Raw genomic sequence first — 27,578 nt, 5'->3', positions numbered from 1 at the left:
AGCACACATCCTAGCAGAATAAACACGTGCGCCTTAAAGCATGGAGTTAGACATGGTTCATTTAAACCAACCTAAAAGATTTCTCTCTTCGGCCTTCAATGCCAGATAAGACAGAATAGTGGGCCCAGCCTCACTGAAAGACATCTGCTGTAGGAGAAATGCAGACATGACCTGGCGACCAGCCTACCTGGCACATTGTGCTTCTAAATAAGAAGCAAAGCACAGCATGCTCTTGAGTGTGCCCAGGAGTCAGAACACAGAATTCTGAAATAGTGAGACTAGTCCATAGCTGGCCTGCGCATGAGTCTGCACTCTCCATGCCTAAGTCAATGTGCTTCTTCCCGACTCACTATCCAATCCGAGGCAATGTGCTAACCAATCACAGTCAATAGGATTCCACTACGTAAGTACTTGCTCACATGCAATAAAACAGACGCTGTTCCTTGAATGTATTTTCAGAGTGGTTTAAACTCTGCTCTCTTTACCAACCCATGGGCATTGCTGTCTTATAGGGGGACACGCAGGGTAATGGTGACAATCTGCCTTCATGGTGTCTTCAGTGCTACTGCTGTGCAGTCTTTTAATTTCCATGTGTGACAAAGAAGTCCCCTAACTGGTGAGTGACACTAGTCCTCTGCCTCCACCCCCAACTTAAGATGACTGGGTTCAGCATGTATCTTCGGTTCAAGTGGATAACCAACACTCTCTTTCTGATGGGAACACTACACAGAAATCTTAGTGGGTCTGCTCGGGGCGATCTGAACATTAAACAATACATCCTGGAGTTTTCTTCTCTTTCTCTTCTACAGATTTTTCCTTTATTCTTCAAGTTTCAAGACTGTACTTCCTCCGGCTAACAACAATAACAATAGAAGCTATTGTGACCACTTACTTTCCTTAAGCACTTACTGTGTGCCATGTACCATGCTAAGTGGCTTTTCGTGAGCAAGAATCCTATGAAACGGAGACTTTGTTCTTCCTGACAAAGAAACTGAAGCTGGAGAAGTCATTTTTGAAGCTGCACAGGTGGTGGGTGGATTTGAACCAGGCTGCCTTGACCTCTCCATTGAAGCTCAGGGTGCCCTCACTTCCCTGATCTCCTTTGTCAATTCATCTAGTAAATATTTCATAACTACAGCTGGCCTGGGAAATAAACGCGTGGGTGGGGAGAAAGTTCTGGGCGGTGGTGAAGGAGCACAAAGAGGCTTGGGGGTGGAGGAGAAGACAGGAGTCTGTTCTCTGGGGAGACAAGGGAAGGCTGCAAATGCAAGATGTTATTTGGGTGGACATCAAGCAGCAGCGGGGCTTCTGCACGCCATCTTGGCCCGTGGTTGGAGGGACTCAGCAGCAGCCACCACTTCCTTACCACTTCTGTCTGGCTCATGGCTCCTTTCCTCTTGCTCTCCTCCCAGGCTCTGCTCAGCACCCTGTAGTCTTTTGGTTCTCAATGCCCTCGTAGCTCATTCTGCTTTCTTGGTGCCACTTTGACATTTTCCTAATAGCTACAACCACAGAGCAGTGGCCTGCAGTCTACGAGCTCACCCTCAGCTCTTGTGTTCCTTGAGCCACACTGTGATGTACAGGTGATATTGAGTAAGTAGCTCCTATACATTTCAATGGGGGGGGGGTCATTGTCATGAAAATGGAAACGTCTGATATCTGAAATAAGGAGATCTAGTCCTGCAGGGCTCGGCCTCTTCAGGATAATAGTTAGAGGGATAGAGATAGCCCTGTTCTCCTTACATAGACACGTGTGCTCACCAGGCCATCACCGAGTTTACCATGTAGGGGGCCTGAACTGTAGGCAGTCTGTTTCTTTTTCCTTGTAGAACTTTTAAGCAGGTGCCATATATTTCTAAGACATTTTCCTATTGACAGTGTTTGGCTTATGCTTATAACTGTATTCAGTTCCTTCATTCAGGAACTTTTTTTTTTTTTTTGAAAAGGTGAGATATTTTGGGGGGCCATTCTTGGTAGACTCTGCCTCTATGAAGGAGAAAATATGCACAAGCCATCCTAGCTTTTTCCTGGAGGAGGTTGGGAAAGGCAACGTTCGCCTCAGAATTCCTGGTTGGCTGTCACCGCGTGGCAACTCTGCTGCTGCAGAGGGACAGCAGCCACAGGAGGTTGTCACTGTAGCATGGGTGTTGTGTTTCACTAGAACGTCATCCGCTGGAACGTGTGATGTGCTGGATTTGGCCGGTGGGCAGACGTGTTTGCTGATGCCCTGATGAGGGAAAAATGAATTCTGTACTTACTAGATGATAAAAATGAGGCTGTATTCTGAAGGAATGGCCATCCTTGGTATAACTCAGCAATTGATGCAGAGCGTCCAGATACATGAAGAGTCTCGGAAGATTTGGCCAACTTTCCTTGGGAAATAGGCCATTTATACTGGAAAGTGGTGTTATGTCTAGTTTCCTGTGTTGTAGGTGAAATGATGTGTATTTAGAGTGTGATGGCTACAAATCAGTGGCTCTGCTGGGTTTGGGCCTCTCAGTAAACCTTTTATTTTTAATTTTGGATTGTCTTTAAAGTGCTGAGGCTCATGCCATGGCCTCCTGCATGCTAGGAAGCACACTACCACTGGTACATTGCCAGTCCCCACCATTTATCTTCTAATTGCTGTACTTCTATAAAATTTAATAGCATTTGAAAAAAATCCCATATAATCTTAACTGGGCAAGAAGAAAGAACAAACACAATTAAAAGCCTGCTTATGGATCCAAGGAGATGCCTCAGTATAAAGAGTGGCTTGTCATTTAAACTCAAGAATGGGAGTTGGACCTCCAGTTATCAAGACAGAAGTTAGATGGGTAGTTTACTTTTCTTCTGAAATTGGGAGATCCCTGGGACAAGCTAGCTAGCTAGGCTTCTCAAATGGGCAAACTCTGTCTTGCACATGAACATGTACATATATCCATACAGCTGTACCCATACCATATACACATGCAAATAAAAGGCTGTTATTAGCTAAACAATGATCAACTCTCAAAGCCAACAGAAGTACATTTCTAAGTTGAAGGCCAAGGATGTAAAAAGTAGAAGTCAAAGGTCAACCAAGAGTTGGCTTATCTATTCCTTGAGCAGACATCTTACCTCACAGACTCATAAAAATCGTTGACTTTCAATAAGATGAGAAAACAGGTTGTTTCAAAAGCTTCTCCATGATAGGCATGTTCTCTCTGAGGCCTTTGACATCCACCTCACAGCCAGGACAGGCTCTCTTTTATTTTCTCTGTTAGCAGCCAGCTCAATTAACCCTTGCACTGCTTTGAAAGGGAAGCACGGTAGTCCCAGTGATCAAAGCACAAGTGACACTGAAGACAAGCAGAGGATTCCTGACCACGACCCCAAGTGCAGCGATCACATTGATGACTGCTGACACCCTCCTGGCAGTGTCACATGCCTGAGTCTGGGTCACATACAGGGCTCCGGGCTCCTTCCTTGTTGCAGTTACACGCTACAAGGGAAGAGTGAAACAGATGAGAACGTTATCCGATCTGCTTGTTCCTAGCTTAAAAACCAACCCTTTCCTCCTCTCTTGGGATTCTCTCCAATTCATGTTTCTAAGGCAACAATTTAGTGACAAGATTGCAGAGATCTGTGAGGGACCACTAAAATACAGCCTGCCTCTCTATATTCTATCAGCAAATCAACTCATGGCTTCTATATAGAAAAACTAAATGCAGCTTGTGAATGTGGATGTGGGGTTTTTATCTGCTTGACTGAGGCATGTGGGTTTAATAGTGGCCATCACAGTAGCACTAAGAAGTTCCATGACCACACTGAAAATCCTGCCTGGGGGTGCCAACTCCCTTGTTTTACATTATGTGTGATTACTTTGTTCTCTAGGAAATGGAAGAAGGAGCTTTGTATTTGAATTAATAAAAGAAAATAGCTGATGTCACACAGCACTTTATTGGAGCATATTTCTGGTCAAGGTGGAGAGAGCGATTGATGTTGCTGCAACTCTAGGTTAGGGATGACTCACTTGTGCTTCTACACTCTTGGCAAGAAACATGAGATTTAAAGGCATTGGAAAGCCTTGCCAACAAATGATGCCAATAATTAATGACAGAAGTGATCCCTGAAATTAGAGTCAATAATGGCAATTGTCGTAAAAACTGGTTAACACACTAGGCTCTACTGGATACCACAGGGCACGCAGATTGGTCTAGGGGTCTCTATGTGACACTTTGGGGAAGTGTGACAGCACACCACAGATGTAGGCCAAGCTCTTCCCACAAGCTGCTCTTATCTAGGATCTCAGTGGACTCTGTGGTCCAAGCTGAGCAGTTCCAAAATATCCCTTGGCTTCACCAACAGATGAAGCATCTGTATAAAAATAAGATTATTAAAATGTCAATGGGACACAAGGAAAGAGGCTAACAGACTTTGATTTATAAGAGCCAACATTCTTTCCTTTAGAAATGTCTGAAAAATTTTCCTGCATGCTAGACAAGTATTATATCACCAAACCCCTACTCCCTGGCTGTCCATTACTTTATTACACCTTTAGTAGATGCATATGTGTGCGTACACTATAGCACTTATGTTGAGGTCAGGGGACAACTTGTGGGAGTCAGCTTTCTCTTTCCCCCTTGTGGATTCCAGGGGTTGGACTCAAGTTGTCAAAGTTGGCAGGGAGCACCTATACTCACTGAGCCATATAATTGGCATTTGGTTCCTGGATTAAAAATATCCAATTATATATAAAAAACTGAATTAAGTATGACCTGAAGAAAGTAATTAAGGATAGTTGGTGGAAGTGGGCAAGGACAGCATGACAGGTTTTTTGCCAGAAGTGCACAGTTATAAAGGAGACAATGTAGGAGTTACCCTGGTTTACAGTCCCATCATATTTCATACTTCTTTATGTTGACTCTCTTTAGAAACATTTTAAATTGATATATAAAAATTATGTCTTCTAGAACCAATGCAGATACCAAATTTGTGCTGTTTAATATGGTGCTCACGGGGCTGGAGAGATGGCTCAGCGGTTAAGAGCACTGACTGCTCTTCCAGAGGTCATGAGTTCAATCCCCAGCAACCACATGGTGGCTCACAACCGTCTATAATGTGATCTGATGCCCTCTTCTGGTCTGCAGGTGTACATGCAGACAGAGCACTGTATACTTAATAATAAATAAATCTTAAAAAAAAATGGGTCTCTTTAATATGGTGCTCACTAAGTACACTGCATTTTTTCATATTATTTGTGTATACACATGTGGTATGCTACATGTGTAGAGATAAGACAACACATGTGAGTCACTATGTGCGTTCTGGGTACCACATTCAGGCCATGATGCTCTATCCATTGAGGTGCCTCTATCCACTGAGCCATCTCACCAGCCCCACATGTGACTATTTAAGGTTAAATGAGTAAAATTCTGAAATGCACAATTCTGCCTCTTACTTGTAATGTCTATACTGTAAGTGCTTGATGGTTACGCATGACAAGTGGCTTCTACACTGGGGAGCATAGATGTTGAAGGCTTCCCTTACTAGAGAGTGAAGGACTGAGCAGGACTGTTCTGAATCCTACAAATGTAACTCATACGTGGCTTAAAGACGTGGACCTCAAATCCAAGAAGACAGAGGATCACCTTGTAGCACTCAGCAGGCATTTTGTGAATATCTGTTCAATAAATAAATAGCTACATGATAAACCCAGAATCATGAGGTTCTAGTTCTGTTCAGGGTATCAATTTTCCTCCACAGGCTTCCAAATAGCAGAAGGTTGGCTATAATTGATCATGACCTTAAATGTCTGTTCCATTGTAACAACTCAGAGAAATTTAGCAACACAGGCTAATGGTTTTAATGTAGGAAAATCTATTGTTATATGATTATAAAATATTGTTTTCAAAACTAGAATTAAGCAGTGTGTACTTTCCAAGTGCACATTGTTTAAAAATAATCAAATAAAGGAATATGAAACTCCTATTTTTTTTATAGCATGCCATGCTAGATCCAAGTGACTGCATTTGTGTTTTTAGCATTCCATTTCCTACAAATGCATCTTCCAGATGGATTGCTGTAATAGCTTTCCTCATACCCACTGTGGTGTGTCCTGCCGTGACCTGATTTGCTTGGACACTGACCTGTAAGCTGTGGGAACAATTGTGGGTAACGAGTTAACAAGCTTTATGGTCTAAAAAACAACACATTTTCAAAGGAAACAGTTTTTCTCCAGTGAGTGAGCACATAGTTGTGCAAAAGTTGAAGAAGGGTGATTCCCATGGTCAGCAGCCACCTCTGGAAGGATCAAGGACCACTGTTAATGTGTTCTGGCTTCGAGTTCTTGACCATACCATCTGCTTCCAGCTGTTGAGGGACAGGTGGCCCCAGACTAGGAAACGTACACAGATGTAAATGAAAGCCAAACACACACTGGGAAACAGGCCACATTCTTTAACTCCACAGTAATGGGAGTTCACCCGCAATCGACAGAGGGATGCACGCCAAAGACATGGTCTAAGATCCATCAATCACCCTGGCAAGTAATGCTTCCATTGTAGGACACATGGTGTAACTTTACCAACTGGGCTAGTGTTTTGTTCTACCACATGGCACTTTCTTTACTTTATAATTAGTCACTTTGTGATATTTGTGCTTTGACGGAAGGCTGAATGCTTCTGTACTTTCCCATTTGTGTTCTTGATTCACTTTTTTGAAAAGTGAAAAATGAAAGAAAAGACAAAAGTAAGTCACTATTGCAGTAATTTTAAGGTATGTTTGACTAAGTATGCTTAACCATCATTCTGTAAGGTTGTGAACGGGTAGCTAGATTTATAAACTGTCTCCATCTACCAAGCTTCTCTTCATCCTGGGTGTTCCCACTAGTGCCTGCTCAAGGAGAGAGAACTGTAGGAGATATACCTCTTTATTCCCCAACTACATGTGGCCATTTTTGCTCATCTTCACATCTATGATTTGGGCCCATCCCCTGTAATTTCTTTAGGCCAGACCCTTGGGGGTTGCATATCAGATATCCTGCATATTAGATACTTAATTATGATTCGCAATAGTAGCAAAATTACACTTATGAAGAACCAATGAATTATTTTTATGGTTGGGGGTCACCACAACAGAGGAACTGTATTAAATGGCTGCAGCATGAGGAAGGTTGGGAGAAGCACTTCTGTAGGCCCTCATTACACAATTGCACAGTTGTATTATCCAAGTTGTCTTCCTTTAGACACATACCTTAAAAAGTTTAGTTTATGTTAGCAATGTGGTATTTAGAAGGAAGACAGTTTTTCTATGTGTTTATTTACATGTAGAAGTTCAGTGTCTATCTTAGAGAAATACAGAGAATAATAGTATCTGCCAGGGAAGGGAGAGGGAGAGAAGGAGAGAATACAAAAATATAGCAAGATAGGAGGAATATATTCTAGTGTGTTCTATAACACAGTACGATGACCATATGTAAAAATAATCCGTTAGATATTTTAAAACAAGAAAGGCCTTTAAATGCTTTTAACACACAAGAAAGAGGGCTGATGTATAACCTGATTTTGATCAATAAATATGCACCAAAATATCACCCTGTATCCCATAACCATGTAGATGAAAGCTTAACTAAAACTTCAAAGGACTATAAAAATGTTATGATGCTTATAATTGACAGTAATGATCCTGGGGCTGAGCAGCTCCTAAGGCCAGTGTTGGGATGGTGACTGAGCTAAAGCTGAGCACAGCATGCCCCCTACTCCATCCTGGCCAGGCATCACTTCTCTGGCAGCCCTGGGCACTGCTGGCTCGCTTGCAGCTTCACACAGTGAAAATCCTCAGCTATTTTCACATGAGCTGGTGCCAAGTCATTACTCCCACCCTTATGCAAATGATTTTAAATACCTAATTACGCAACTTTACTTCTACTCTGTTAACATTCTTGTCGTTTCCAGCCTACACAAGAGCCTGTTAGGCTATCTGTCCTCATATTCCATCTTTAATATATTAACTTACAGTTTTGAAACCTCTGAAAATCTGAGACACTTGCTTCTCCATCTCTATCTAAACTGTTGAGCAAAATATTGGACGGCACAGTTGGATCTCTCCATGGGAATGCGCTAGAGACCACCTCCTGGCAGACACAGAGCTATTTATCTGGAGTTATTTAAACAGCTGGGAATCTAGTTAGCCATATGTCTTCTTTGTGCTCAAATGAAAGTGTTTCCCAGTTGTAGAAAGCAACCTTCCTCAAGGGATTCCCCCATGGACCAAACAACTCACAGCAGCCTTGTGGTCAGGGCATTTTAGTTAAAATAATGCTATCTGATCTTCAAGGTTATTAACTGCTCTTGGCCTCCATGGCTGAACTGTATGTTGCATGCTATGACAAACATGTTTTCCCAGAAGTCCAAGAAGCATGCCAGACAGTGATCTCATGAATGTTAGAAGTTCTACATGAGTTATGAACCCAAATATTCATGTGGAGGCCAATCTGTCTACTGTGTGGTCGGTGGCTGCTGGTACAGAGAGTATAGGGAACATGACAGATGGGTGTGAGCATCTAGGACAAACGTCTTGGTGTCTAACACCATTCTCCAGTAAAGGAACCAACATTCGTTAGAGCTGCGATTTATTCTAAAAGTAGGGCAGGAAATATATGAGTCTAGAAGATTTTTCTCTATCTATATGCTTAGGAAAAACCTAGAAGAATTCTATAATATTTGAAAAAGGCATAAATTCTAATGAAAAGAACTTCCTATGGCCAGAGCCAGAATCATTTCATCAATACAATAGTGTTAGGCCAGGATGAGGAGTATAGTACAAATTCCTATGAATTCATAGTGAGATATATATATATATGCATGCACAGTGGGTAGGCTGTTCATTTTCTTTGTACTATATTAATAATCCTACAATATGTTTTATTATGTTAAAGGTTTGTGCTTTTGAAAAGGGGTATGGTGTATTTGTGTGGGTTGGTTGGAGAGGATTGGAGTGAAAGAAAGAGAAGGGCAAACATGTATTATGTAGAAGAGATATCTTTGCTAGAGCATGTTGGTACATTCCTACAGTCCTCACACTTGGGAGGCTAAGGCAGGTTCCAGGCCAGTTTGGACCACATAGCGAGATCCTGTCTTTATTTTTAATTAATTTAAATTAAATTAAATTAATTAATTAATTAATTAATTTTTTTGAGGCAGGGTTTCTCTGTGTAGCCTTGCCTGGCCTGGGCTCACTTTGTAGACCACGCTGGTCTTGAACTCACAGTGATCCACCTGCCTCTGCCTCCCGAGTGCTGGGGTTAAAGGTGTGTGCCACCATGCTCAGCTTCTGAGATCCTGTCTTTAAAAACTTACTTATGTAAGATTTTACTTTTGGATAAAAAGTTCAACAGTGGAGTTGAAGTTAGAGATGACTAATTAAAATGATTCTAGAAATTGTATTTATTTATTTGTTTTGGAGACCAGGTCTCATTTTATAGGTCAAGCTAGCCTTCAATTCTTCCTGACTCATTTTCCTGGGATCCCAGGCATGTAACACCAAACCTGGTTTAAGACTCAAGTTTCTTTCTTTTTTTTTTTTTTTTCTTCTCCTTTTTTTTTGTTTTGTTTTTTTCAAGACAAGGTCTCTCTGTGTAGCCTTGCCTGTCCTGGACTTGCTTTGTATACCAAGCTGGCCTTGAACTCACAGCAATCCACGTGCCTCTGCCTCCTGAGTGCTCGCGGATTAAAGGTGTGCACCACCAAGACTCAAGTTTCTTAACTTTGTGTTTTGATTTCAATAAATCTGTATTCCTACATCATTTATTTATTTATTTATTTTTGGTTTTTCGAGACAGGGTTTCTCTGTGTAGCCTTGGCCATCCTGGACTCACTTTGTAGACCAGGCTGGCCTCGAACTCACAGCGATCCTCCTGCCTCTGCCTCCCGAGTGCTGGGATTAAAGGTGTGCGCCACCACACCCAGCTCCCTACATCATTTATTTGACTTTTTTGTTTTGTTTTTTGAAATAGGGTTTCTCTATGTAATAGCCCTACCTGTCCAGGAACTCTCTTTGTAGACTGGGCTGGCATTGAACTCACAGAGATCCACCTGACTCTGTCTCCTGAGTGCTGGGATTGTGCTATCACATCCAGCACGATTTGATTTTTTGTAAAATTTCATATTGTTCTCTTTGTCTTCCCCGATTTCTTTCCATTAACTACCAAACAATTTCCCAGAAATGGGTAATTTTACAGTATGTAAGATTTTCCTGTGCTCCTTGTTGATTGACTATTATAGGTGCTGCAGGCGATGCTGTTTGTTGAACAGTGAAGATGCGCTTTGTAGCCCACACTCTTGAGAAGCCATCCATGCTGGTCTGAAGAAGGCAACCTAGTTATCGCCATGGGTGATGACAGCTCCACTGAAAATGTTATTGAACATCTGGAGTCATCTCTTTATCTTTATTCTTATTAACTATAGCTTCCAATTAGTAATTGTTTCTTGGTTTTTGCCTGTGACTACATGTGTGAAATAGTGAGGGGGTGGTTTGTGTCTGGCTTTCACTGTGTATGGAGCCTGACTTCCCAGGCACAAGGAGGCCTAAAGAAAACCGAGGTCGGCAAAGCTTAGCCCTGGAGCTCCCCGTCTCTCTTGTTGGGCCTTTGATTCCTGGGGGACCAAAAAATATCAACTGTATCTTGTTTAAGGCCAGTCAGGTTCAGAACCACTAATTCTCAACGGCATATAAAGAAAATACTGTCGGCAAACTTGGAAAGCATGCGTCTCTGTCCATTATTAAGCCCAGTGTAGTAGAAGGTTTCTGTGGGCCTTGCCTAGCCACAGAGGCTGCTTGGAGAGGTCTGGTGTCACGGATAACATTAGTCATTCACTCTGCCAGGGGTCAGATTCCAGTTCCCAGCACCACAATGGTCTCAGGCCAAGCCTGTGACATGAGGCAGACAGGGACACGGTCACAGAGGCCAGCTTCCCCACCCAGGGACGTGCAGTGGTACTCACTCCAGAAGGATGGCTGGACCACCCCAGAATCATAAAACCGAACTGTAGCAAAGGCGTTTGAGAGATCTCATGCCTGAGTTCTTTGATGGGTCCACGGAAGAAGCAGCATACCGCACAACACAGGCTTTGTTGGAGCATCCTCCCAGGTGGAGACCTTCAGTTTTAATCATCCCAAACATGTTTCACATGCATCAGCCTAAGCGTCTGAAGTTTTTGGTGGTGATGGCTGTGAACCTCACACTTCTCTTATGCTCTTCTCCAAAATTCTCTTTACTTAAATAACTGGAAAAAAAAAAAAAAAAAAAAAGGATAGTTTCTAAATTAGCTTGGGTAAACTGAAGTATTAGCAGTATCCCCTGGAAGCGAACACTCCCTGTTATCCTTCACGTATCAGAGCTTTGTCTTCCACAACTCGAATCCTTATCTCTTGATGAGCATCTTAGAGATGCCTGGCATTCTGATTCATGTGCATGAAGTACAGCCCAGGAGTCTTCATGTTAACCTTCACGTTATTGGTAAAGGACACAGTCACAAAATGCAATGCAGGTGAACACTGCCCACCAGCAACCTCAGACTGGGCGCTACACCTTTTCTGCTGACTAGTGTCATCACAACAATCCTGTCTCTCAGTGGGTACCGCTTCTTCTTGCAAGGATCATCCCAAATGAAAGAAGCTTGGGAGTGTAACCACCACATTTACAAGCTGCCACTAGGCAGCTATGTGTCAACCCCCCCACCCCCACCTTGGGAGCTCTGTGGGCTTACTTTTGCAGGTCTGATTGAGGGAAGATTCAAAGTGACCTGGTTTGCAGGACTGGCAGCTTAGGGCCTGAGTGTTGTGCAGACACCTGTGACATTCCCTGGTTACCCAGCTGTAGGACTCTGGTCCATTATATCTGTGTTGTTACAGACACAGGGCGGGGTGTTCTCATAGAATCCAGGAGCACACCCTTCACACCGAATACCTGAAAGAAGAGAGAAGAAAAGGAAATGGAGGGAGGGTGAGGAGGGCTGGGGGCTGGGGTGTGGAATAGTGGATGTTGAGGTGTAGACTGAGGCTCCAACAGAGGATGATTGGGCTTCTCTGGAGACAACGTGAAGGAAACATAGGAATTAAAAATTAAACAAAATATTCATTTTTTATCTATTATTCATGAGGAAATGGGAAGGTGTGCTGACTAGTTTTATGTCAACTTGACACAAGTTAATATCATTTTGGAAAAGATGACCTCACCTAGCAAAATGTTCTCGACTCTGGAGAGCTGGGTCTTATTCTAAGCCGGCACTCCTTAAGGATGAGGCCACATCCAGCCGGAGTACCAAAATTGCCAGCATTTCTCTGGTGCTGCTCAAGAGGATGAACTCAGACCTCAAGGTGCAGCTACAGAAAGTCAACATCATTGTGGTCAAGAACGCTGAAGTTAGTGTTGGTCATAAAGCTACCATAATTTCTGTACCGATTCTTCAGCTGAAAAATTCCCAGAAAATCCAAGTCTGGTTAGTTCGTGAACTGAAGAAAAAGTTTACTGGGAAGCACATGGTCTCCAATTAGCTGAGAGGAGGGTTCTGTCCAAGCTACCTCAGAAAAGCTGTGGGAAAACCAAGCAAAAGCACTGAGAAGCCGCATTCTCACAGCAGTGCACGGCATCATCCTTGAGGACTTGGTTTTCCCGAGTGAAATTGTGGGTAAGAAGATCCGTGTGAAACTGGATGGCAGCCGGCTCATAAAAGTTCACTTAGACAAAGCACAGCAGAACAACGTGGAGCACAAGGTATAAGAAACTTATGAGCAAGGACATTAATTTTAAATTCCCAGAGTTTCAGTTGTAAAGAAAATGACTGAATAAAGTGTCCTTCATTGAAAAAAGGAAGGAAAGAAGGAAGGAAGGAAGGAAGGAAGGAAAGAAGGAAGGAAGGGAGGAAGGAAGGAAGAGAGATGTTCTCACCAGATTAGCCTATGGTGCATTTTCTTGGTTGATAACTGAGGTGGGAAGGCTCACTGTGGGTAGTGCCACCACTGGGCTGGTGGTCCTGAGTGCCCTAAGAAAGGAGTGTGGCAAGCCACAAGGAGCAAGCCAGTAAGCAGCAGTCCTCTGTAGCTCCTGCCTTGTTCTTACCCTAGCTTTCTTTGATAATAAACTGTGCTATTGAATGGTAAGATGACATAAGTCCTTTCCTCCTTAAGCTGCTTTTTGTCTTTGCATTTTACCACAGCAGTAGAAACCCTAACTAAGGTAAAAGATTACTTAGATCTAAAAAGCCTTTGGTTAAGGAATGGATTCTATCCGAGGCAATGGTGGTACACACCTTTAATCCCAGCACTCAGGAGACAGAGGCAGGTGGAGCCCAAGACAGCCAGGACTACAAGAGAAACCCTGTCTCAAAATAGTAAGATAAAACCCAAAACATCAACAAAAGAATGGATTCTAGTCTGTCTTTAAAAACTATGGAGTTGGAGCAAATGACTTCTAAGTTTTTATGTAACTGGAGTCAGTCTTTTTTTTTTTATTATTTTTTTTTATTAATTTATTCTTGTTACATCTCAATGTTTATCCCATCCCTTGTATCCTCCCATTCCTCCCCCCCCCCATTTTCCCATTATTCCCCTCCCCTATGACTGTTCCTGAGGGGGATTACGTCCCCCTATATATTCTCATAGGGTATCAAGTCTCTTCTTGGCTACTTGCTGTCCTTCCTCTGAGTGCCACCAGGTCTCCCCCTCCAGGGGACATGGTCAAATGTGAGGCACCAGAGTATGTGAGAAAGTCGTATCACACTCTCCACTCAAACAACCAAGAGAACTGGTTGAATAATTTATGAGTACAAATGGCAATTCCTATTGATGAAAACAATATTGCCATATCTTCTTAATGTGACTGAATTAAGTAGACCCTATACGTTTTCTAAATTGCTTACATTTTATACTCATAGTTATGCTTAGACTTTTTAAAATAAAAATGTGAAGCCAGGTGGTGGTGGTTCATGCTTTTAATCCCAGCACTCAAGAGGCAGAGGTAGGTGGATCTCAGAGTTTGAGGCCAGCCTGATCTACAGAGGAAATTCCAGGACAGCTAAGGCTGCCTCAAAAACAAAACAAAAAACAAACAAAAATTTTGATTGAGCAACAGATACAGTTTTTAAAAAATACAAATACCTAGACCGTATATCTAGGCTTTTCTTTGACTAGCTCATAACTTAAAATAATCATTTATTCTAGTATACATTCTTCCATGGGGCCAGGTACCTGAGCTCAGGCACCATGCATCCATCCTCTTCATAGCTTTCCAGCTGAATCTCATGCACCTGGCTTTATCCCATAATCCCTTCTGCCTGCTGGATGTCCAATCTATTTCCTGTCTCAGTCACAGGCCATAGGCCACAGGGTTTTTAATTGACAAGTGTTGCATCCATACAATACATAAGACATTCCTTCTATAATTCTCCTTTTCAGTCCAATAGAAGGCCTTTTTTTCTTTCAATAAGAAACTAACATAAAATAATAATAATTATGAAATAGTTATGAAAACTCTTAGATAAGAACGATAAGAAATAGGCATTTGTCCACACACATTTGGCAACTTAGAAAGTATTCTCTTATCTGTCTTATCTTGATGAGTTTATAAGTCTGTGCCTAAATCATTTTCATTTTCTTTCTTTGTCCCCCCCCCCCTTTTTTTTTTTGAGACAGGGTTTCTCTATGTATCCTTCGCCATCCTGGACTCACTTTGTAGACCAGGCTGGCCTCGAACTCACAGCGATCTGCCTGCCTCTGCCTCCCGAGTGCTGGGATTAAAGGCGTGCGCCACCACGCCCGGCTCAAAACATTTTCGTAACTCTTAAACAACTGAGCTTTATTGCAGACACAAATTTTACATTAAAACTTCTGCAATATCTACACTGCAGTGCCCAAACCAGTATTTCCATAACTAAAAAGCCAGCCACATCTGTGAAGTATCAGTTACAGTGCTTAGAATTATGCAAAGAAAGCATCTGCCTGGTTAAGCTTTAAGTCTTTATATAATTAATGTACCTATAATATACATGTTACTTACTCCTACATCTTATCTAACATGCAATTATTATATTTGGAATAACTGAATGTGACTTCATCTCACTTGGTCGGTTAGTTCAGGGGACTGGGTTTGTTACTGTCACTAGTTTTTCAGTGGCTCAAAGCTTTTGTTAAGTAAGCAGTAACTGAGGTGACTGTGCTCTCTGAGCAGTCACCTCAGCTCTGCTCTACTTACCTGTACAAGGCAGACAAATTATGAACACATGGCCACTTCCAGATTGTCATGTGAGATGAAAGAAAACAGGGCTCCATATGTGTATAACCTTGAATACGACAGGTTATATCTGCGCTCCAAGAAGTCAGGTCACAGGAGTGAACTAAGTACTGATTGTTTGAAGGGACACCTGGACATAGGCAGGGACAATAGAATTGTCCTAAGAAAGGGTTTTTTTTCATAGTTACTGTCAATATACTTGTCAAGGCAATTTCCTTTTTATTGAAATGTTCCCATTAAAAGTTCATGTATTAGCCAGTGTGAGTTTGTATGCTTTAGACAATGCATCTTAAAACTCAGCATTTTAGATGTTCAATCGCTCTATGAAGACTTTTAATGAAAGTCTGTAAGATATGCCTTTAAAGCCCAATATAATAGCCCTGTTGTGATATGCGCATCATATCCAGGGATATAGATGAAATGGGTAAGCAGGAGTTACTTACTGATTTAATCAGACATTTTCTGACTCACAGGATGATTTTGAAGGATGGTTAGAACATAGGCTTCCCACTCATAGCCGTTATCCTCCACATAAACACTGTAGTGCCTTCACTCAATCTTCCATTGTAAAATAAGAACAAAAATGTAAAGATCATAAAATGAAAATGTTCATGAGTTCCATACTCTTCCTAGTTTATTCCAATTGTAAAGCATGGCCCTGTGTCAGGACCACAAAGTTCAGCAAGCCCATTACAAAGGCAAGGGCAGCAGCTGGGAAACCCAAAGTAGCCTGACAGCCACTCATCACAATGGTTGCCCCTCGGTTTCAGGCTGAGGGGACATTTGACAAAGGTAGGACACTTTTTGGTGGTTACAATTTGAGGAGAGTAATGTTATATTAGGAGGGAGGGCAGGGGTGAGGCTAAAATCCTATTATAAACAGGCAAACTCCCCTCCCTCCACACAAAGAATCATCCGCCTCCAAATCTCAGCAGAGCCGTAGCCAAGTGAATGACAACTTATGTAATGTTTTTGGACCCTCACACCATTATCTGTTAGAGAGAAATACATGGTCAGTGTTCATCATAGCCCCCTAATTCTAGGATTCCAAGTACATGTTTTGGACCATTGCTCCCCCAGGCTCACTCCAGTTTCTGCAGCGAAGTTCCTCATACCGAACTGTGTGGGTCTGCCTCGTCAGCAGATCGCGACATCTAATTATTGCCTGGTGGGTATGGTGTTGTTTGGAGTAGGTGCTAACATCCATCTATTGGCGAGCATTCCAAAAAAGCATCTGCAGGGCTCACAGTACCTCAGCAGAGCCATTTATTTAGAAGGACACTCACCCAGGGCCCCATTATGCAGCTGTGAGGACATGCTGACCAAGAGCCTTTCACACACAGCTGGGAGAGCTTGTGGTCCCACCCCCGAGGCCATTTCAACACAGCTTTGCAGTTCATACTCAGCTACATCCTGCTCGCCACAGAAATCCTCCAGCGAATTGGTGTGCGGAATGAGGCCAAGCTTTTGAGATAATGAGAAAAGAAGACGGGCGTTAGAACTCTGCTGTCTAAGAGTTCGGCATAAACAACCGAACTCAGCATAGTGGCACAAAAAGGTGCTTTGCCCAAGCTTTCAGATTGTCTGGAACTTTTATAATTTTATGATCTCCAGTTACTTAATCAGTCTTTAGGTGTTTACAGTTACTAACCCATCGTGGCAAAAAACAAAACAAAACAACCCCCCCCCAAAAAAAAACCCAAACCTTTTTGTTTTGTTCTGTTTTTTGTTTTTCAAGACAGGGTTTCTCTGTGTAGCCTTGGCTCTCCTGGATTCCCCTTGTAGACCAGGCTGGCCTCGAACTCAGAGAGATCTGCCTGCCTCTGCCTCCCCAAGTACTGGGATTACAGGTGGGTGTCACTACACCCGGCTAAAATAAACATTCTTATTGATTTGTTTCTTTTTATTATATTTTTACTTACTAATACATTTGTCTTTTGCTTCATTTTATTTATTTTTGGTTCTTTGAGATTGGGCCTTGTTGGGTGGTGTAGGCTGGCTTTGACCTTGTGATCTTGCTGCCTTTGCTACCCAAGTGCTGTGCTTAAGGATATGCCACTATGCCTGCCTTGGATTTGAGCTGGGCTGCTTGTGAATGAAAAAAATCACAGCTTTGATTTGAGTAAATCACAGTTTCTCATTGAGTAAAACAAAAGGAAGCAAAACATCAGAGTGGAAGGGGCTTGTTGAGAGAATGTATTTCAGTAGGAGAGAGAGGGAGACAAGAGAAGGTAACTGAGAGGAAGCAAAACTGAAGGAAAAAAGTCAGCATATACATGAGCTGGTGGCATGGATGCATTTCTCCTGGCCTCTCTGCTTTGTGCATTCTGAAGCCAGTTTTCATGGCTTTCCAGCTTTCCCCCCATGGACCTTTGTACATGTAGCCATAGACTCCCTCTCATGGGTGTCGCATCAGATTGGCAGCATCTCCACCTGCTATCCTTGCACTCCCTATGGAATATGGCCTCTTACTCCTCCTCACAGAGAATACAGACCAGCACGAGCGAGCGAGCGAGGGCCTCTGACTTCCCACCTCCAAGGCTCCAGCTGAGGGGTGTCCTTCTCAACTCTTCAGACTTACACAGGGAGGTCTGCAGTGGAGGACGGTCTTCCCGCCCTCTCTACCGCCACCTGCTTCACCCTTTCCTTGCAGCTGACTTCTAAATGTGCTCACAACTCTCTCCTCTGCCAAATCACCTCTGATCTCACAATTCCTCCTGCCATTGCCCCGTCTCTATCCCTTGCTATTTGGACAGCCACATTTCTTAGAAACCTGTTTTCTTGCCACCTCAATTTACTTTTGGGGCCAACAAAGCATCCCTCTCTTCCACAAGTATGCACTACTCAGGGTTCTCACACCAGTTCCCCTTTTACTCTGCACGTCTTCCTTGGGGCCCTTTAATTTATGTATCTTGTATGTGTGTCTGTGGATGGCTGCGGACCTACACTGACCCAGTTTCTTATTGGTTATCTCACAAGCACCAGGGCTCCATCACATGCAAACATGTTTTCCTTACTGTGTACATCAGGCATAGAGACTCCCTCTTGGAAGGCCGCGTTAGATCACCAGCATCTCCAACCTGCTGTGTTGCTAGGTAATGATGTCGCCTACTGAGCTCTGCGTGGAGACAGCACTGTTATCCTTCACCCTGTTGGTCAGTGATGCTGCCCATGTCAGCCACGGTTCCACTTAGTTCTCCATCTTAAATGTATCTAGAGTATAACTATTTGCCCTCCTGCTATTTCTAGAGTGGTACCCACAGACTTTCTAACATCTGTTTTTCCATCTGCCCATTCTCTATGTTACCATCACAATCTACTGTATTTGGATAAACCCCAAACTTCTTTTTTCCTGCTGTGTCTGAATCTCCATCCCTTAAGTCCAGAGCTTCTTGGTATGGGAGGCACTTCAACAAGGGAGCATTTAGAGACTCTTTGGGTTGGTTTGGTCAGTACAGTGCTAGGGTGACATAAGTTACGCATTTAGTGGATGGGGATCAGAAATACTAGACATCCTCAGAAAATGGAAAACGATCTCATGTCTCCTACAGCATGTGAATGTTCCACTGTACAGGCATGAAGGGGAAAAGGCCTTGACAGTACTATCTAACTTGAGAGACTAAGTCCATGATTTTAAACATGTTGACATTTTATAATATAGCTGCCTTTATGGCTGTCTCATATTTAACAAACATAAGCATTTTTTTACTTCATTATGTCTTCTGGTGTATTCATATTTCTGTATATTCTGTTTATTAACTATGTTTTCTTTATTAACATCAGCACATTATATTACTTTACTTGGAAGTTATGTGTGCAGTTGGACTATAGTGACTATGCATTTCATTTCAAAGAATGTTAGAAAATGTGTAGTAAAAATGAGAGTGCTATGGTCTGGGTCTTAAGTGTTTCTCCAAGATCTATTTATTGAAGTATTATTCTCCTCAGTAGTACTATGTGTGGGAGTGTCTTTTGGTTGTTGGGAATATGCTCTCAAAGAGGAGAGATGGGAATGCACTCATTTCTTCTTTTTCCTATCCTGCCATGAGAGGTGAGCAGCATTGTTCATCACAGCTCTTTGCCATGATAGGTTGCTTCATTACCAACCCCCACTCAACCCCAAACATTAGGGCTGACTAACCACAGACTTAATCCTGTCAAACTGTGTGACCAAATAATCCTTCCTCTCCATAAGTTGACTTTTTCATGTATTTTGTTATAGTAACAGAAAGGTGTCTCACATTGGAATGTTGGATCAGATGAGGCAGGGAGCCAGTATATAATTTACACTGAGGTTTTTTTTTTTTTTTTTTTTTTTTTTTTTTTTTTTTAAACTACTGCACTGCTATAACTCCCAGGACGTCATACCCTGTGATGGTTAATCTCAACTGTTAATTTGGTGACATTTAAAACCACCTGAGAGATGGGTCCTGTGGCATACTTGTAGGGGATTATTTTGATTAGGTTAATTGAGGTGGGAAGATCTACCCACTGTGGGTGGCAGCATCCCCTGGGCTGGGATCCTGAACTGTAGTGTGGAGAAAGGGAGTTAAACACATGTATTCCTTGCTCTCCACTTCCTGACTGCAGACACAATGTGGCGCAAGTTCTTACCACCAGACCTTCTCCACCATGAAGGATTGTATCCTGGAACTGTGCGAGATAAGAAATCTTTCCTTCCTTATGTTGTTTTTGTCAAGGTCTTTTATCACAGAAACAGGAAAAGTAACTAAGACATACTCCATGCTGTTGCTGTTGGCCTGTCTTATCTTCCCATCAGAGAGTAAGCCTCAGAGTTGTGTCTACTACTAACTCGCTTATACTAAGGGTCTTATAAAACATTCTATAGTGTATATTTCTATTTTCACCATTATATCTTTAAGCTGAATCTAAAATGGCTGTATTATTCAAACGGAAACCAGGTGGGAGAGACGCAGAAGACAGATGGATGCCTTCAGAGTGAGGATAAAGCTAGACAACCAGGGATGAGTTCATAGCTCTAAGTGTGAGCCAGTTCCCAGCTGGCCACTCCTGGAAATGAGCATGTGGACCAAATGACAAGAGTCCCTGTCAGTTTAGGATTCTGCAATGCATGATTCACTCCTTTTGTAGAAACAGCTAAAGATTTACGTTTACCAATCTATTTTAGGGTTTAAAAAGAAGAGCAGTTTGATATTACAGAATGCCTGACATACTTTTGATTCAAACACAAATTTATGGAAACACATATTATATAATCTAGATGACTGAAGTTAAATCTTAACTGCCTCTCCATACCAGGCAAATGAAAGCCATTTGTGGAGAGTAGCACCAAGCACTGAAAGAAGATAATTTCTTCTTTTCATGTGCCCTGCTCTTAGATGCATTGCTGGTTAGGTTTTTTTTTTGTCAGCTCAACAGAAACTAGGGACATCTGGGAAGAGGGAACCTCAATTGAGAAAATGTAACTGGGTACAATTACTCTCTTCCTTCCTCCTTCCTTCTTGTTGTTGTTTGGTTGTTTTTTAGTTTTCTGTTTTTGAGACAGGGTTTCTCTGTATAACCCTGTCTGTCCTGGAGACCAGGCTGGCCTTGACCTCACAGTGATCTTCCTTACACTGCCTCCCAGAATGCTAGGATTACAGGCATGTGCCACCATACCTGGCTTCCTTCTTTTTTCTTGTTAAAAAATCTTGTCACTCTACTATGGTTAAATGGTCCCCAAACAATGCCTTGAGGTTATGGTTGCTGAAATGTGTTGAAATGACATCCAAGATATGCTAGCCTGAGTTATGTGTAAGTACAAATACAACTGTGCTCAAGGAATCAAGTGGTTGATGGCTAAAACTGAACTTTTAACCATAATTTATAAAACTTAAAAATATAATTCATCAAATTGGGTTTTAAAATGCTGCCCCAAAATGGCCAGATAGTGATTATATTTGGCTTTGAGTCAATAAGGGAAAAGCCTCTGAAAAAAAATCTCAACTCTGTCTTTCAGTTAAGAAACAAATATAGGTAACATATGAACAGCTGGACCCAAGTATGTTCTGGCAAAACTCTTTAGGGCCAGGCCAGTGTAATCATTAAATCATGAAATTAGACTATTCCCAAAACCATTCAAAAATGCAATTTTAACCAAGCAGCTTGAATTTTATCCATGAATAAAACACTCTAGGTCATCCCCAGGGCATTCTGTAATATGCAGTTTACATTAGCTATTTGGTGGTTGGGGCAAACAAACAGATACATTACTATTATTCAAGAAACATGGCACTAGAGTCTGAAAGTAACAGTATTCTGTCAAGATACTTACAGAATCAGCCAGGATTTCAGGATGGTCCTGGGACTTTCCTTCCAAAAGCTGAGAAAAAGAAAGGTCGATGGGATAGGGCACATCTGGTATGGGAAGCAGGAGAATTCTGTGTTTAAAGACACAGTACAAAAGTTCAGTGATAAAAGTACAATGGTGTCGCCTAAGTGGCCACAGTACCTGCAGCCTCCCACCTAGGCTGTGAAGGGCTTCACTGTGGAGCTCAAGCAAGGCTGAAGTCTCCATCAGCACCAGGGGTGGGGAGCGTTTGGACATTCATGGCTCCTATGGGGCTCTACAATGACTGTGCTGAATTATAGTCTTAGAAACTGTTGGTCATGGCTAACATGACTCCCTTGGAGACAACATGGGACGGATACTTTCTGTCCTCGCTATCATGCTTATACCAACAGGGTCTCCTTTCCATTTTGCCATCATGTCTGATGAGGCAAAATGAATGGTCTTAACACCGGTAACCTTCCCAACTTCAACTCTAAGCCACTGACTCAGGTTTGTAGCATTCATTGCATTTCAATGAAATCAGAGGAATGGAAAAGGAAGTTCGGGTCAGTCTGTCTCTGGGCAGCAATCCTGGTGCTGCTATACGCTGGAAAATCTTTTCAATCCTCTTCTCATCTGATGACACAAACTATGTCCCTGAGCTATGGCTAGGAGCATTAAAATGTAATACCGCATGCAAATGGTAGTGTAGTGCATAGTAAATGCACAATAAATGTGACGTCGCCTTTGATATTTCTACCTCCTCACTTACTTATGCTTGGTTGCAGAGTTGACATATGGTCCAGATTCTCAGAGACCGCCCATGTTTGAGGTGGGGTCCCATGCATACCTCATAGTTGTCCGTAAGGCAAAAGCCGGAGGTGCTCCCTGTGGCTTCTTAGCAGTACAGGGCTTGTTTCCTTCAGGGGTTTTGATCATGACCTTGATAGCCCAGTCAGCTGTGGACTAGACAGGAAGAAATCAAAGAATGTGAGACAGAGGATACAGGAAACAGTTTCCCCATCCTTATCTGTTATACGTCCTCATACACCTCACCTATAATGGGTAGTGCACGGACATGAATTAGCATGTTTTGATTCACTTGGAATGGTGTTGAAGTTGGAAGACGTCAGAGTGGTTCTCTCCTGTGTGTGTAGATTGCGATCTAGGCAGGAAGAACATTTTTCCCCTGTCTGTAAGTATAGCTCAAGGGCCTGGGAAAACCCCTAACCTTCCTGACAGATCTAATCATCAACCCATCTCTAAAAGATGTGATCAATTCATTATGGCTCTGGACGGCAAAGCGAAGGATAACAATTTGGAATCCTTCAGAAGATGTTAGACACAGGGGGGAGAGGGACCACATATAGAATAATTAGCCACCTCTGTAAACCCGACAACTTGGAAAAGCTTTTGTTGCTGTTCCTGTTGTTGGTTTTGTTTCCGGATGTTGGGGAGATAGTCTGAACAACTAAACATATTTGCTCTTTCTAAGTGGATTTTGGCTTTCATTAATAAACGAGAGAGAACTATGACCTATCAAGAGTCTCGAAATGAGCCACCAGCTCTGGTCACGTGATATGCAATGACTTCTACCCCCCTGTGCTCCCCCCCCCCGCCCCCGCTCGTCGTCCCTTCCCCTCCCCCCTAGAATGTGGTCTCCGGAGGAGCCTTGAGGCCTCTAAGAGGGCTCCCACAGGGAACATAGTTGCAGGGCGAGGGTTGGATGTTGGACCTGCACAGAAAATGTTGAGAAGCTTCTTTTTCTAATTGGCATCTATTCCTTCTCAGCTCTCCTTCAGGAGGCGAGGGGTGGGCAGTTTAGGAGGCGGGGGGGTGAAAGTCTAGCTGCAGGACAAGATCTGAGTACAGACAAAGCTTCTATTGACACACCTCTGGTTGAAAATCTCTACACACATGCTGGTTATTGATTTTTGGAGAAAAAGCCCCAGGAGGGACTTACTTTTGCTGTTTATCATTGTTAGACAAACATTCGGTGGCTACTTCCTCAAACATAATCAAGGCAGCTTCTGGTTTCTCTCCCTGGATAAAGCGCATGCGTGACACTCTCCCTGTTGCTCCGGCGTCTTTAGGAAACCTTTTTTGGTTTATAATGCTTTCCAGATGTCCTACTTTTTGTAAGTCAGTTTACGATGACGCTCTTCTAGCAAAGCACACACGGACACAGTTCAGGAACATGTTGCTCTCTGCTTTCTTCCTCTGATGGGTAGGAGTTAGTGGCTACCTGGCTTCGTAGTGAATGGCTATGGTGAACTCCCCAGGAAAAGGAATGTTGTTGATGACAAATCTCAGGCCAGCTCCCGGGAGAACCCTGGCAGATCCAAGTTCAGTTCATGTAAAGGTCTCCCGGGCACTGGGTCTCACAAAACAGCAACAACAGCAGACACCCGGCCGAAAGTCACACCACAGGAAAAGAACTGTGTGGCTTTCCTTACAGTCGAGGCCCGGAAAAGTTCAGAAAGAAAAGGAAAAGAATTTCCTGGTGTGTATATGATCTATCTGAGTCACAGATAAATTCCCACCTGGATACAGTCCAGCGGCCAGCTGAGAAGAGTGCACTCAAGCCTCAGCCTTGGAACCGGTGCGGCTTTCAAGGATGAACTTGAAAGCAGACACTGTTCAGTTGAAGTGACTCACGCACCAATAGTCTGAGCATACTCCATATAGACAGTCTCGGTTTTCTCACAATGGTGAAACTCTGCCCAAAACACGGTGGGGAAAGAATGCTCCTGGGTGTATTTTGGAGAGTCTGTTTGATTGTGTATTACAACGAAAGAACAGAAACACACTTATGTCCCCATATCTATTATGCCCAAGCACGAGAAACATCCCTCCTCCATTATCTGAGGGCACATAAGCACAAAACTCCTAACACACTTGCTAGATTCCAACCCCTGTCGATCTCTGCACTGGATGCGAGCTGGGGAGGGGGCGGAGATTCTAGCCCCGGGAGATAATAGTCATCAATTACCTTTGTATCTGCCCACCCCCTACCCCCCTCCCTCCCCCACCACACACATAACCTCTCCTCAAATTCTGCCTCTTGTTACTCTGCCCATGTTTCTGCAATAGCTCCTGGGTGTTCTCTCCTTTCTGTCCTTGGCCCAGTCCATATTCCACACCGCTGCCAACAAAGCCTTTCAAACAAGTCTTCGCCGCCAACAGAATAATACTCAAAGTATTTAGACTGGAGTTCAAGTTGCTCTGCAATCTACTCTGAACCGCTCTCTGTCTGGCAAAGGCTCGCTTGGTAACAATTAAGCATCCGCCTCCGAACAGGGCTTACAAAGAACAGACTAGGGCCGCTGCCACAGAGCACAGCAGAGTCCTGCACTGGAGACGGAAGCATGCATAAGAAACTGCCCTAGCAGTTCAGGCACTGAGAGGCCAGAAGCATGTTTAAAGTCAGTTCCGTGCCGTGTTTTTCAGACATTTGAAGAGTAGTAGCCAGTATAGGGGAACATCCCAGCCCCACCGATTCATTTGCCTGATTGGTGCACTCATGTCCCAGAGGAAGCTAGTAGCTTGTAGTAATCCTGTATATAGAAAACTACACTTTCACCTCCCCCTAAACCTCCTAAAGCCTCTGGAGAGGCCAATAGCCAATGACTGACAGATATGGGGCGTGGTTAGAAAGGGCTGGCCTGATGTCTCAGGGAACAGCAGGACAACTCTGTCTGAAGATGCTGTCCCTGATCTCCCCTGAGGACTGAACCATGCCTGTTCAGCCATGACTTCTCCTTACCCTGCACTTGGTTCTCTACTCTCTGAATTTTCCTGAAGAATGCAGATTTACTAAAGCCCATGCAGTGCAATCCTGCCTCAGGTTCTGTGTCTAGGGCACCTGGCCCGGGACCGTTGGGATCAAACGGTGTACTGGTTTAAGTCGACCCTAGGATGCAGTTCTGGAGGTGAATAATTTGCTGTCCCACTGGCAATGAGAACCCTTGTATGTATCTGGTCTAGTGGCCTTTGAAAAGTAATAACGGCACAACTGCTAAAATTTGACCTGTGTTCACTTACGATGGGTGATAGCGTGTGCTCACAGTCTGCCCACAGAGCATGCTAATTCCTCTGCTTTCTGTCATGATAGCCACGGACAACCCTGATACTCCACAAACTGTTAACCGAGAGATGCTGAAGTGGGTCTACTAGTCAAATATGAATCTGTGTGAAGTGTATGTGTATCTATGACCACCCACCGGCTGACAATGTAGACATAAGCATGTTTTGTAATTCTGGTGATTCCACAGATGACTGAAATGGTTTTATGTTTCTAGCTAAGATTAGCAATCACACAATACAAAGACAAATGACAAAATTCATATTAGTGTTTTAAATTTTCAAATACCTTTAGTAAGTATCACGTTGAAACCAGTCACGGTAGCACATGCCTATAATCCCAGCACTTGGGAGGCAGAGGTAGGTAGATCCCTGTGAGTGCAAGGCCAACCTGGTCTACAAAGCAAGTCCAGGACAGGAAGGCTACACAGAACAACCCAGTCTTAGAAAAAACAAAACTAAACTAAACTAAAACCAAAAAAAAAAAAAAAAAAAAAAAAGAATCACATTGAAGCCAATTAAAAAACAAAACAAAACACCATGGAAGTAGAAAGAAAAACCATGATAGAAATAAAAGCTTTATATTTTACTGGTAGTACTTTTAATGCCCTGTCTGAATTGTGTTCAAGGGCACAGGCATTTTTATTTGTACTAGTCCCTGATCATGGTAAAATACACAGGCGAGGGTCTTAACAGAGGCTGAGAGTGGGAGCCAGGACCCCCTTTGTGTGCCAGTATCACAAGTGCCCCCATATCTTAAGAATTTCTGTTGGCTGGTGGTAGGCACGTTTTCTGGAAGACTCTCTGCTCACAGCCAACTCCTGGTTGGGAGAATGCATCAGGCCAGCCCCCAGCATCCCCCACATGCCTCACAGAGGACAACCCTGCTGTGTGGCTTGTATTTCCACACTCCCCTGAGATATCAGATCAAAGCTAAACTTTGCCTTCCTTCATTTCCCCTTCTTAGTCTTCGTCCCTTATACATTTTTAATAAACAATTCTCTAGTAAAACATATGCATTTGAATCCCCACAAAAATTTAGGGGAACCAGTGTGACACTGATAGTATGTGTCTGTGCATATTTACACACACACACACACACACACACACACACACACAAATAAGATCTTATTATATTGACTCTGGCTTACTAATAGCTATCTTCTGTTTGACAAGTGCCCTATGGTACCTCTGAGGTGGGAACAATTATTTATATTTGCATGTCAAAGTAGAGAATTCCAGAGAAAGACACGTCTGAATTAGGTGTCAAGGGACAAAGGGGGTTTTCTAATGTCAGCTACGCAGAGGTGACCATTAACCTCAAAAAACAGAAGAGTATGCCCTGGATGCTCTGGGTGGTCCTTCAAAGTGCTGTTATGGGTCCATGGGCCTTCTGGGCCAGAATCACTTTGGGGCCCCTGGCCAACATTCAGATTTCTTGGATGCTCCCCTATTTCCTGATGCAGCATCTCTGGGGTAACTTTAAACAAATTCTCTCCACAGGGAGTACTTAAACACAGCACAAGTAGAGCGCCACTGATCTGTGCCCAGGCACAGAAGAAGGAGCACAGTAATTTCTTCTTCTTTTCTCCCAAGTAACCCCAGATTGAAGAGAGAGAGACTTTCGGCCCAGGGACAGAAAGGCTCATGAGATGTAGTGTGAACACAGAAGCAAGCAGTAGAAAGCAAAGTCATAACAGCCAGTGCTCACAAAGCTGGTGGGAGAAACCTGGATCCTGAAGCCTCCCTGACACTTGTAGCCACCTGAAGCCCCTATGCCACCGGCAGTTCCCTTATCGTGTTTCACATTCGCTGCCACAGGCCAGCTGTTTGTGTATCTCCACAGAAACAAATGGAAGTTTTATTAGCATTATGTCAGCTGCAGCACACACACCATAAAGACATGCCAAATGAATGAACAAATAATTGAGTGGTACCCAATTAATTTTTTTC

General features: G+C 43.1%; 1 pseudogene; it reads left to right on the top strand.

Moving 5' to 3' along the window:
• Positions 1-12,794, top strand: part of LOC127203032 (40S ribosomal protein S7-like) — a 44,090-nt pseudogene extending 31,296 nt beyond the window's left edge.
• The last annotated feature ends 14,784 nt before the right edge of the window (positions 12,795-27,578 follow it).

Source organism: Acomys russatus, chromosome 1, assembly GCF_903995435.1.
Source record: "Acomys russatus chromosome 1, mAcoRus1.1, whole genome shotgun sequence".
NCBI classification, from domain to species: Eukaryota; Metazoa; Chordata; class Mammalia; order Rodentia; family Muridae; genus Acomys; species Acomys russatus.
The sequence above is the reverse complement of the archived record's forward strand: the minus strand, read 5'-3'. Positions and strand labels throughout refer to the sequence as shown.